This window comes from Triticum aestivum, chromosome 6D (genome assembly GCF_018294505.1).
Source record: "Triticum aestivum cultivar Chinese Spring chromosome 6D, IWGSC CS RefSeq v2.1, whole genome shotgun sequence".
NCBI classification, from domain to species: domain Eukaryota; kingdom Viridiplantae; phylum Streptophyta; class Magnoliopsida; order Poales; family Poaceae; genus Triticum; species Triticum aestivum.
Window position 1 is genome coordinate 258,779,798 of NC_057811.1, and position 10,650 is coordinate 258,790,447.

The window sequence follows — 10,650 nt, forward strand, 5'->3', positions numbered from 1 at the left end:
AGTCCAGAAGCTAGAGATCCCGAGGATGATTCTACGTGGAGTTCGGCTTCGAGGAGTAGTTAGGAGGTCCCAGGCAGGAGGCCTTGCCTTTTCGATCGTTGCTACTTTTGTGCTAGCCATCTTATGGCAACTTGTTTAACTTATGCTGTACTCAGATATTGTTACTTCCGCTGACTCGTCTATGATCGAGCACTTGTATTCGAGCCCTCGAGGCCCCTAGCTTGTATTATGATGCTTGTATGACTTATTTATGTTTTAGAGTTATGTTGTGATATCTTCCCGTGAGTCCCTGATCTTGATCGTACACATTTGCGTTCATGATTAGTGTACGGTCAAATCGGGGGCGTCACAACAACCTTCTTCTTGTAGACGTTGTTGGGCCTCCAAGTGCAGAGTTTTGTAGGACAGTAGCAAATTTCCCTCAAGTGGATGACCTAAGGTTTATCAATCCATGGGAGGCATAGGATGAAGATGGTCTGTCTCAAACAACCCTACAACCAAATAACAAAGAGTCTCTTGTGTCCCCAACACACCCAATACAATGGTAAATTGTATAGGTGCACTAGTTCGGTGAAGAGATGGTGATACAAGTGCAATATGGATGGTAGATATAGTTTTTTGTAATCTGAAAATATAAAAACAACAAGGTAAGTAGTAGTAAAAGTGAGCAAAAACGGTATTGCAATGCTTCTAAACAAGGCCTAAGGTTCATACTTTCACTAGTGCAACTTCTCTCAACAATGATAACATAATTAGATCATATAACAATCCCTCAACGTGCAACAAAGAGTCACTCCAAAGTCACTAATAGCGGAGAACAAACGAAGAGATTATTTTAGGGTACGAAACCACCTCAAAGTTATTCTTTCTGATCGATCTATTGGGCTATTCCTATAAGTGTCACAAACAACCCTAGAGTTCATACTAAAATAACACCTTAAGACACACATAAACCAAAACCCTAATGTCACCTAGATACTCCAATGTCACCACAAGTATCTGCGGGTTTGATTATACGATATGCATCGCATAATCTTAGATTCATCTATTCAAACCAACACAAAGAACTTCAAAGAGTGCCCCAAAGTTTCTACCAGAGAGTCAAGACAAAAACGTGTGCAAACCCCTATGCATAAGTTCACAAGGTCATAGAACTCGCAAGTTGATCACCAAAACATACATCAAGTAGATCACGTGAATATCCCATTGTCACCACAGATAAGCACATGCAAGACATACATCAAGTGTTCTCAAATCCTTAAAGACTCAATCCGATAAGATAACTTCAAAGGGAAAACTCAATCCATTACAAGAAGGTAGAGGTGGAGAAACATCATAAAATCCAACTATAATGGCAAAGCTCGCGGTACATCAAGATCGTGCCAAATCAAGAACACGAGAGAGAGAGAGAGAGAGAGAGAGAGAGAGATCAAACACATATCTACTGGTACATACCCTCAGCCCCGAGGGTGAACTACTCCCTCCTCACCATGGAGAGCGCCGGGATGATGAAGATGGCCACCGGTAATGATTTCCCCCTCCGGCAGTGTGCCAGAACAGGGTCCCGATTGGTTTTTGGTGGCTACAGAGGCTTGCGGCGGCGGAACTCCTGATCTAGGTTCTATTTTGGAGGTTTTGGGATATATAAGAGGTGTTGGAGTCGAGAACAAGTTGTTGGGGAACATAGTAATTTCAAAAAAATTCCTACGCACACGCAAGATCATGGTGATGCATAGCAACGAGAGGGGAGAGTGTTGTCCACGTACCCTCGTAGACCGAAAGCGGAAGCGTTAACACAACGCGGTTGATGTAGTCGTACGTCTTCACGATCCGACCGATCAAGTACCGAACGCACGACACCTCCGAGTTCAGCACACGTTCAGCTCGATGACGTCCCTCGAACTCCGATCCAGCCGAGTATTGAGGGAGAGTTTCGTCAGCACGACGGCGTGGTGGTGATGATGATGTTCTACCGACGCAGGGCTTCGCCTAAGCACCGCTACGATATTATCGAGGTGTAATATGGTGGAGGGGGGCACCGCACACGGCTAAGAGATCAATGATCAATTGTTGTGTCTTTGGGGTGCCCCCCTGCCCCCGTATATAAAGGAGCAAGGGGGAGGCGGCCGGCCTAGGAGGAGGGCGCGCCAAGGGGGGAGTCCTACTCCCACCGGGAGTAGGACTCCTTCTTTCCTTGTTGGAGTAGGAGAGAAGGGAAGAGGGGGAGAGGGAGAAGGAAAAGGGGGCTGCACCCCTTGTCCAATTCGGACCAGAGGGGGGGTGCGCGCCTCCTTCCTTTTGGTCTCTCTCCTCTATTCCTGTATGGCCCAATAAGGCCCAATACTTCTCCCCGGCGAATTCCCGTAACTGTCCGGTACTTCGATAAATACCCGAATCACTCGGAACCTTTCCGAAGTCCGAATGTAGTCGTCCAATATATCGATCTTTACGTCTCGGCCATTTCGAGACTCCTCGTCATGTCCCTGATCTCATCCGGGACTCCGAACTCCTTCGGTACATCAAAACACATAAACTCATAATATAACCGTCATCTAACTTTAAGCGTGCGGACCCTACGGGTTTGAGAACTATGTAGACATGACCGAGACACGTCTCCGGTCAATAACCAATAGCGGAACCTGGATGCTCATATTGGTCCCACATATTCTACGAAGATCTTTATCGGTCAAACCGCATAACAACATACGTTGTTCCCTTTGTCACCGGTATGTTACTTGCCCGAGATTCGATCGTCGGTATCTCAATACCTAGTTCAATCTCGTTACTGGCAAGTCTCTTTACTCGTTCCGTAATGCATCATCCCGCAACTAACTCATTAGTTACAATGCTTGCAAGGCTTATAGTGATGTGCATTACTGAGTGGGCCCAGAGATACCTCTCCGACAATCGGAGTGACAAATCCTAATCTCGAAATACGCCAACCCAACAAGTACCTTCGGAGACACCTGTAGAGCACCTTTATAATCACCCAGTTACGTTGTGACGTTTGGTAGCACACAAAGTGTTCTTTCGGTAAACGGGAGTTGCATAATCTCATAGTCATAGGAACATGTATAAGTCATGAAGAAAGCAATAACAACATACTAAACGATCGAGTGCTAAGCTAACGAAATGGGTCAAGTCAATCACATCATTCTCCTAATGATGTGATCCCGTTAATCAAATGACAACTCATGTCTATGGCTTGGAAACATAACCATCTTTGATCAACGAGCTAGTCAAGTAGAGGCATACTAGTGACACTCTGTTTGTCTATGTATTCACACATGTATCAAGTTTCCGGTTAATACAATTCTAGCATGAATAATAAACATTTATCATGATATAAGGAAATAAATAATAACTTTATTATTGCCTCTAGGGCATATTTCCTTCAGTCTCCCACTTGCACTAGAGTCAATAATCTAGTTCACATCGCCATGTGATTTAACATCAATAGTTCACATCACCATGTGATTAACACCCATAGTTCACATCGTCATGTGACCAACACCCAAAGGGTTTACTAGAGTCAGTAATCTAGTTTACATCGCTATGTGATTAACACCCAAAGAGTATTAAGGTGTGATCATGTTTTGCTTGTGAGATAATTTTAGTCAACGGGTCTGTCACATTCAGATCCGTAAGTATTTTGCAAATTTCTATGTCTACAATGCTCTGCACAGAGCTACTCTAGCTAATTGCTCCCACTTTCAATATGTATCTAGACCGAGACTTAGAGTCATCTAGATTAGTGTCAAAACTTGCATCGACGTAACCCTTTACGACGAACCTTTTGTCACTTCCATAATCGAGAAACATATCCTTATTCCACTAAGGATAATTTTGACCGTTGTCCAGTGATCTACTCCTAGATCACTATTGTACTCCCTTTCCAAAATCAGTGTAGGGTATACAATAGATCTGGTACATAGCATGGCATACTTTATAGAACTTATGGCCGAGGCATAGGGAATGACTTTCATTCTTTTTCTATCTTCTGCCGTGGTCGGGCTTTGAGTCTTACTCAATTTCACACCTTGTAACACAGGCAAGAAACTCTTTCTTTGACTGTTCCATTTTGAACCACTTCAAAATCTTGTTAAGGTATGTACTCATTGAAAAACCTTATCAAGCGTCTTGATCTATCTCTATATATCTTGATGCTCAATATGTAAGTAGCTTCACCGAGGTCTTTCTTTGAAAAACTCCTTTCAAACACTCCTTTATGCTTTGCAGAATAATTCTACATTATTTCCGATCAACAATATGTCATTCACATATACTTATTAGAAATGCTGTAGTGCTCCCACTCACTTTGTTGTAAAATACAGGCTTCACCGCAAGTCTGTATAAAACTATATCCTTTGATCAGCTTACCAAAGCGTATATTCCAACTCCGAGATGCTTGCACCAGTCCATAGATGGATCGCTGGAGCTTGCATATTTTGTTAGCACCTTTAGGATTGATAAAACCTTCTGGTTGCATCATATACAACTCTTCTTTAATAAATCCATTAAGGAATGCAGTTTTGTTTATCCATTTGCCAGATTTCATAAAATGCGGCAATTGCTAACATGATTCGGACAGACTTAAGCATAGATACGAGTGAGAAACTCTCATCGTAGTCAACACCTTAAACTTGTCGAAAACCTTTTGCGACAATTCTAGCTTTGTAGATAGTAACACTACTATCAGCGTCCGTCTTCCTCTTGAAGATCCATTTAATCTCAATGGCTCGCCGATCATTAGGCAAGTCAATCAAAGTCCATACTTTGTTCTCATTCATGGATCTCATCTCAGATTTCATGGCCTCAAGCCATTTTGCGGAATCTGGGCTCACCATCGCTTCTTCATAGTTCGTAGGTTCGTCATGGTCTACTGACATAACCTCCAGAACAGGATTACTGTACCACTCTGGTGCGGATCTTACTCTGGTTGACCTACGGGGTTCAGTAATAACTTGATCTGAAGTTCCATGATCATCATCATTAACTTCCTCACTAATTGGTATAGGCGTCACAGAAACTAGTTTCTGCGATGAACTACTTTCCAATAAGGGAGCAGGTACAATTACCTCATCAAGTTCTACTTTCCTCCCACTCACTTCTTTCGAGAGAAACTCCTTCTCTAGAAAGGATCCATTCTTAGCACGAATGTCTTGCCTTCGAATCTGTGATAGAAGGTGTACCCAACTATCTCCTTTGGGTATCCTATGAAGACACATTTCTCCGATTTGGGTTTGAGCTTATCAGGATGAAACTTTTTCTTATAAGCATCGCAACCCCAAACTTTAAGAAACGACAGCTTTGGTTTCTTGCCAAACCACAGTTCATAAGGTGTCATCTCAACGGATTTAGATGGTGCCCTTTTTAACATGAATGCAGCTGTCTCTGATGCATAATCCCAAAACGATAGTGGTAGATCGGTAAGAGACATCATATATCGCACCATATCTAATAAAATACGGTTACGATGTTCGAACACACCATTACACTGTGGTGTTCCAGGTGGCGTGAGTAGTGAAACTATTTCACATTGTTTTAACTGAAGGTCAAACTCGTAACTCAAATACTCTTCTCCACGATTAGATCGTGGAAACTTTATTTTCTTGTTACGATGATTTTCCACTTCACTCTGAAATTATATGAACTTTTCAAATGTTTCAGACTTCTGTTTCATTAAGTAGATATACCCATATCTGCTCAAATCATCTGTGAAGGTCAGAAAATAATGATACCTGCTACGAGCCTCAATATTCATCGAACCATATACATCTGTATGTATGATTTCCATCAAATCTGTTGCTCTCTCCATAGTTCCGGAGAACGGCGTTTTAGTCATCTTGCCCATGAGGCACGGTTCGCAAGCATCAAGTGATTCATAATCAAGTGATTCCAAAATCCCATCAGTATGGAGTTTCTTCATGCGCTTTACACCAATATGACCTAAACGGCAGTGCCACAAATAAGTTGCACTATCATTATTAACTTTGCATCTTTTGGCTTCATTATTATGAATATGTGTATTACTACAATCGAGATCCAACAAACCATTTTATTGGGTGTATGACCATAGAAGGTTTTATTCATGTAAACAGAACAACAATTATTCTCTAATTTAAATGAATAACCGTATTGCTACAAACATGATCAAATCATATTCATGCTCAATGCAAACACCAAATAACACTTATTTAGTTTCAACACTAATCCCGAAAGTATAGGGAGTGTGCGATAATGATTATATCAATCTTGGAACTACTTCCAACACACATCGTCACCTCGCCTTTTACTAGTTTATGTTTATTCTGCAACTCCCGTTTCGAGTTACTACTCTTAGCAACTGAACCAGTATCAAATGCCGAGGGGTTGCTATAAACACTAGTAAAGTACACATCAATAACATGTATATCCAATATACCTTTGTTCACTTTGCCATCCTTCTTATCCACCAAATACTTGGGGTAGTTCCGCTTCCAGTGACCAGTCCCTTTGCAGTAGAAGCACTTAGTCTCAGGCTTAGGACCGTGCTTAGGCTTCTTCACTTGAGCAGCAACTTGCTTGCCTTTCTTCTTGAAGTTCCCCTTCTTCCCTTTGCCCTTTTCTTGAAACTAGTGGTCTCGTCAACCATCAACACTTGATGTTTTTCTTGATTTCTACCTTCGTCGATTTCAGCATCACGAAGAGCTCGGGAATTACTTTCGTCATCCCTTGCATACTATAGTTCATCACGAAGTTCTACTAACTTGGTGATGGTGACTAGAGAATTCTGTCAATCACTATTTTATCTGGAAGATTAACTCCCACTTGATTCAAGCGATTGTAGTACCCAGACAATCTGAGCACATGCTCACTGCTTGAGCTATTCTCCTCCATCTTTCAGCTATAGAACTTGTTGGAGACTTCATATCTCTCAACTCGGGTATTTGCTTGAAATATTAACTACAACTCCTGGAACATCTCATATGGTCCATGACGTTCAAAACGTCTTTGAAGTCCCGATTCTAAGCCGTTAAGCATGGTGCACTAAACTATCAAGTAGTCATCATATTGAGCTAGCCAAACGTTCATAACGTCTACATCTGCTCCTGCAATAGGTCTGTCACCTAGCGGTGCATCAAGGACATAATTTTTCTGTGCAGCAATGAGGATAATCCTCAGATCACGGATCCAATCCGCATCTTTGCTACTAACATCTTTCAACATAATTTTTCTCTAGGAACATATCAAAAATAAACACAGGGAAGCAACAACGCGAGCTATTGATCTACAACATAATTCGCAAAATACTATCAGGACTAAGTTCATGATAAATTTAAGTTCAATTAATCATATTAGTTAAGAACTCCCACTTAGATAGACATCCCTCTAATCATCTAAGTGATCACGTGATCCAAATCAACTAAACCATAATCGATCATCACATGAAATGGAGTAGTTTTCAATGGTGAACATCACTATGTTGATCATATCTATTATATGATTCACGCTCGACCTTTCGGTCTTAGTGTTCCGAGGCCATATCTGCATATGCTAGGCTCGTCAAGTTTAACCTGAGTATTCTGCGTGTGCAAAACTGGCTTGCACCCGTTGTAGATGGACGTAGAGCTTATCACACCCGATCATCACGTGGTGTCTGGGCACGACGAACTTTGGCAACGGTGCATACTCAGGGAGAACACTTTTATCTTGAAATTTAGTGAGAGATCATCTTATAATGCTACCGTCAATCAAAGCAAGATAAGATGCATAAAAGATAAACATCACATGCAATCAATATAAGTGATATGATATGGCCATCATCATCTTGTGCTTGTGATCTGCATCTCCGAAGCACCGTCATGATCCCCATCGTCACCGGTGCGACACCTTGATCTCCATCGTAGCATCGTTGTCGTCTCGCCAACTATTGCTTCTACGACTATCGCTACCGCTTAGTGATAAAGTAAAGCAATTACATGGCGATAGCATTGCATACAATAAAGCGACAACCATATGGCTCCTGCCAGTTGCCGATAACTCGGTTACAAAACATGATCATCTCATACAATAAAATATAGCATCATGCCTTGACCATATCACATCACAACATGCCCTGCAAAAACAAGTTAGACGTCCTCTATTTTGTTGTTGCAAGTTTTACGTGGCTGCTACGGGCTGAGCAAGAACCGTTCTTACCTACGCATCAAAACCACAACGATAGTTTGTCAAGTTGGTGCTGTTTTAACCTTCGCAAGGACCGGGCGTAGCCACACTCGGTTCAACTAAAGTTGGAGAAACTAACACCCGCCAGCCACCTCTGTGCAAAGCACGTCGGAAGAACCAGTCTCGCGTAAGCGTACGCGTAATGTCGGTCCGGGCCGCTTCATCCAACAATACCGCCGAACCAAAGTATGACATGCTGGTAAGCAGTATGACTTATATCGCCCACAACTCACTTGTGTTCTACTCGTGCATATGACATCTACGCATAAAACCTGACTCGGATGCCAATGTTGGGGAACGTAGTAATTTCAAAAAAATTCCTACGCACACGCAAGATCATGGTGATGCATAGCAACGAGAGGGGAGAGTGTTGCCCACGTACCCTCGTAGACCGAAAGCGGAAGCGTTAACACAACGCGGTTGATGTAGTCGTACGTCTTCACGATCCGACCGATCAAGTACCGAACGCACAGCACCTCCGAGTTCAGCACACGTTCAGCTCGATGACGTCCCTCGAACTCCGATCCAGCCGAGTGTTGAGGGAGAGTTTCGTCAGCACGACGGCGTGGTGATGATGATGTTGTTCTACCGACGTAGGGCTTCGCCTAAACACCGCTACGATATTATCGAGGTGTAATATGGTGGAGGGGGGCACCGCACACGGCTAAGAGATCAATGATCAATTGTTGTGTCTATGGGGTGCCCCTGCCCCCGTATATAAAGGAGCAAGGGGGAGGCGGCCGGCCTAGGAGGAGGGCGCGCCAAGGGGGGAGTCCTACTCCCACCGGGAGTAGGACTCCTTCTTTCCTTGTTGGAGTAGGAGAGAAGGAAAGAGGGGGAGAGGGAGAAGGAAAAGGGGGCTGCACCCCTTGTCCAATTCGGACCAGGGGGGTGCGTGCCTCCTTCCTTTTGGTCTCTCTCCTCTATTCCCGTATGGCCCAATAAGGCCCAATACTTCTCCCCGGCGAATTACCGTAACTGTCCGGTACTCCGATAAATACCCGAATCACTCGGAACCTTTCCGAAGTCCGAATATAGTCGTCCAATATATCGATCTTTACGTCTCGGCCATTTCGAGACTCCTCGTCATGTCCATGATCTCATCCGGGACTCCGAACTCCTTCGGTACATCAAAACACATAAACTCATAATATAACCGTCATCTAACTTTAAGTGTGCGGACCCTACGGGTTCGAGAACTATGTAGACATGACCGAGACACGTCTTCGGTCAATAACCAATAGCGGAACCTGGATGCTCATATTGGTCCCACATATTCTACGAAGATCTTTATCGGTCAAACCGCATAACAACATACGTTGTTCCCTTTGTCACCGGTATGTTACTTGCCCGAAATTCGATCGTCGGTATCTTAATACCTAGTTCAATCTCATTACCGGCAAGTCTCTTTACTCGTTCCGTAATACATCATCCCGCAACTAACTCATTAGTTACAATGCTTGCAAGGCTTATAGTGATGTGCATTACTGAGTGGGCCCAGAGATACCTCTCCGACAATCGGAGTGACAAATCCTAATCTCGAAATACGCCAACCCAACAAGTACCTTCGGAGACACCTGTAGAGCACCTTTATAATCACCCAGTTACGTTGTGACGTTTGGTAGCACACAAAGTGTTCCTCCGGTAAACGGGAGTTGCATAATCTCATAGTCATAGGAACATGTATAAGTCATGAAGAAAGCAATAGCAACATACTAAACGATCGAGTGCTAAGCTAACGGAATGGGTCAAGTCAATCACATCATTCTCCTAATGATGTGATCCCGTTAATCAAATGACAACTCATGTCTATGGCTAGGAAACATAACCATCTTTGATCAATGAGCTAGTCAAGTAGAGGCATACTAGTGACACTCTGTTTGTCTATGTATTCACACATGTATCAAGTTTCCGGTTAATACAATTCTAGCATGAATAATAAACATTTATCATGATATAAGGAAATAAATAATAACTTTATTATTGCCTCTAGGGCATATTTCCTTCACAAGTCAGGGGAGTCCATGAGGGGCCCACAAGGTCGGAGGGCGCGCCCTCCACCCTTGTGGAGGCCTCGGGACTCCTCTGGTGCATCTCCGGTACTCCGGGAGCTTCTTTTGGTCAAAAAACAATCGTCGTAAAGTTTCAGGTCAATTGGACTCCGTTTGATATTTGTTTTGTGCGAAGTTCGACAAGAAAAAACAAAAACTGGCACTGGCTCTAGGTTAACAGGTTAGTCCAAAAAATCATATAAAATAGCATATAAAGCATCCAAGATAGATAATATAATAGCATGAAACAGTAAAAAAATTATAGATACGTTGGAGTCGTATCAGGAACTCACTCACGTACGGCGCTTCCATCTGTGGGTCTGCGAGGTTGTCCTCCATCACTTTGACCCAATGAAAGATAGGTTTATTTGACCATCAAGGAATGATTCTT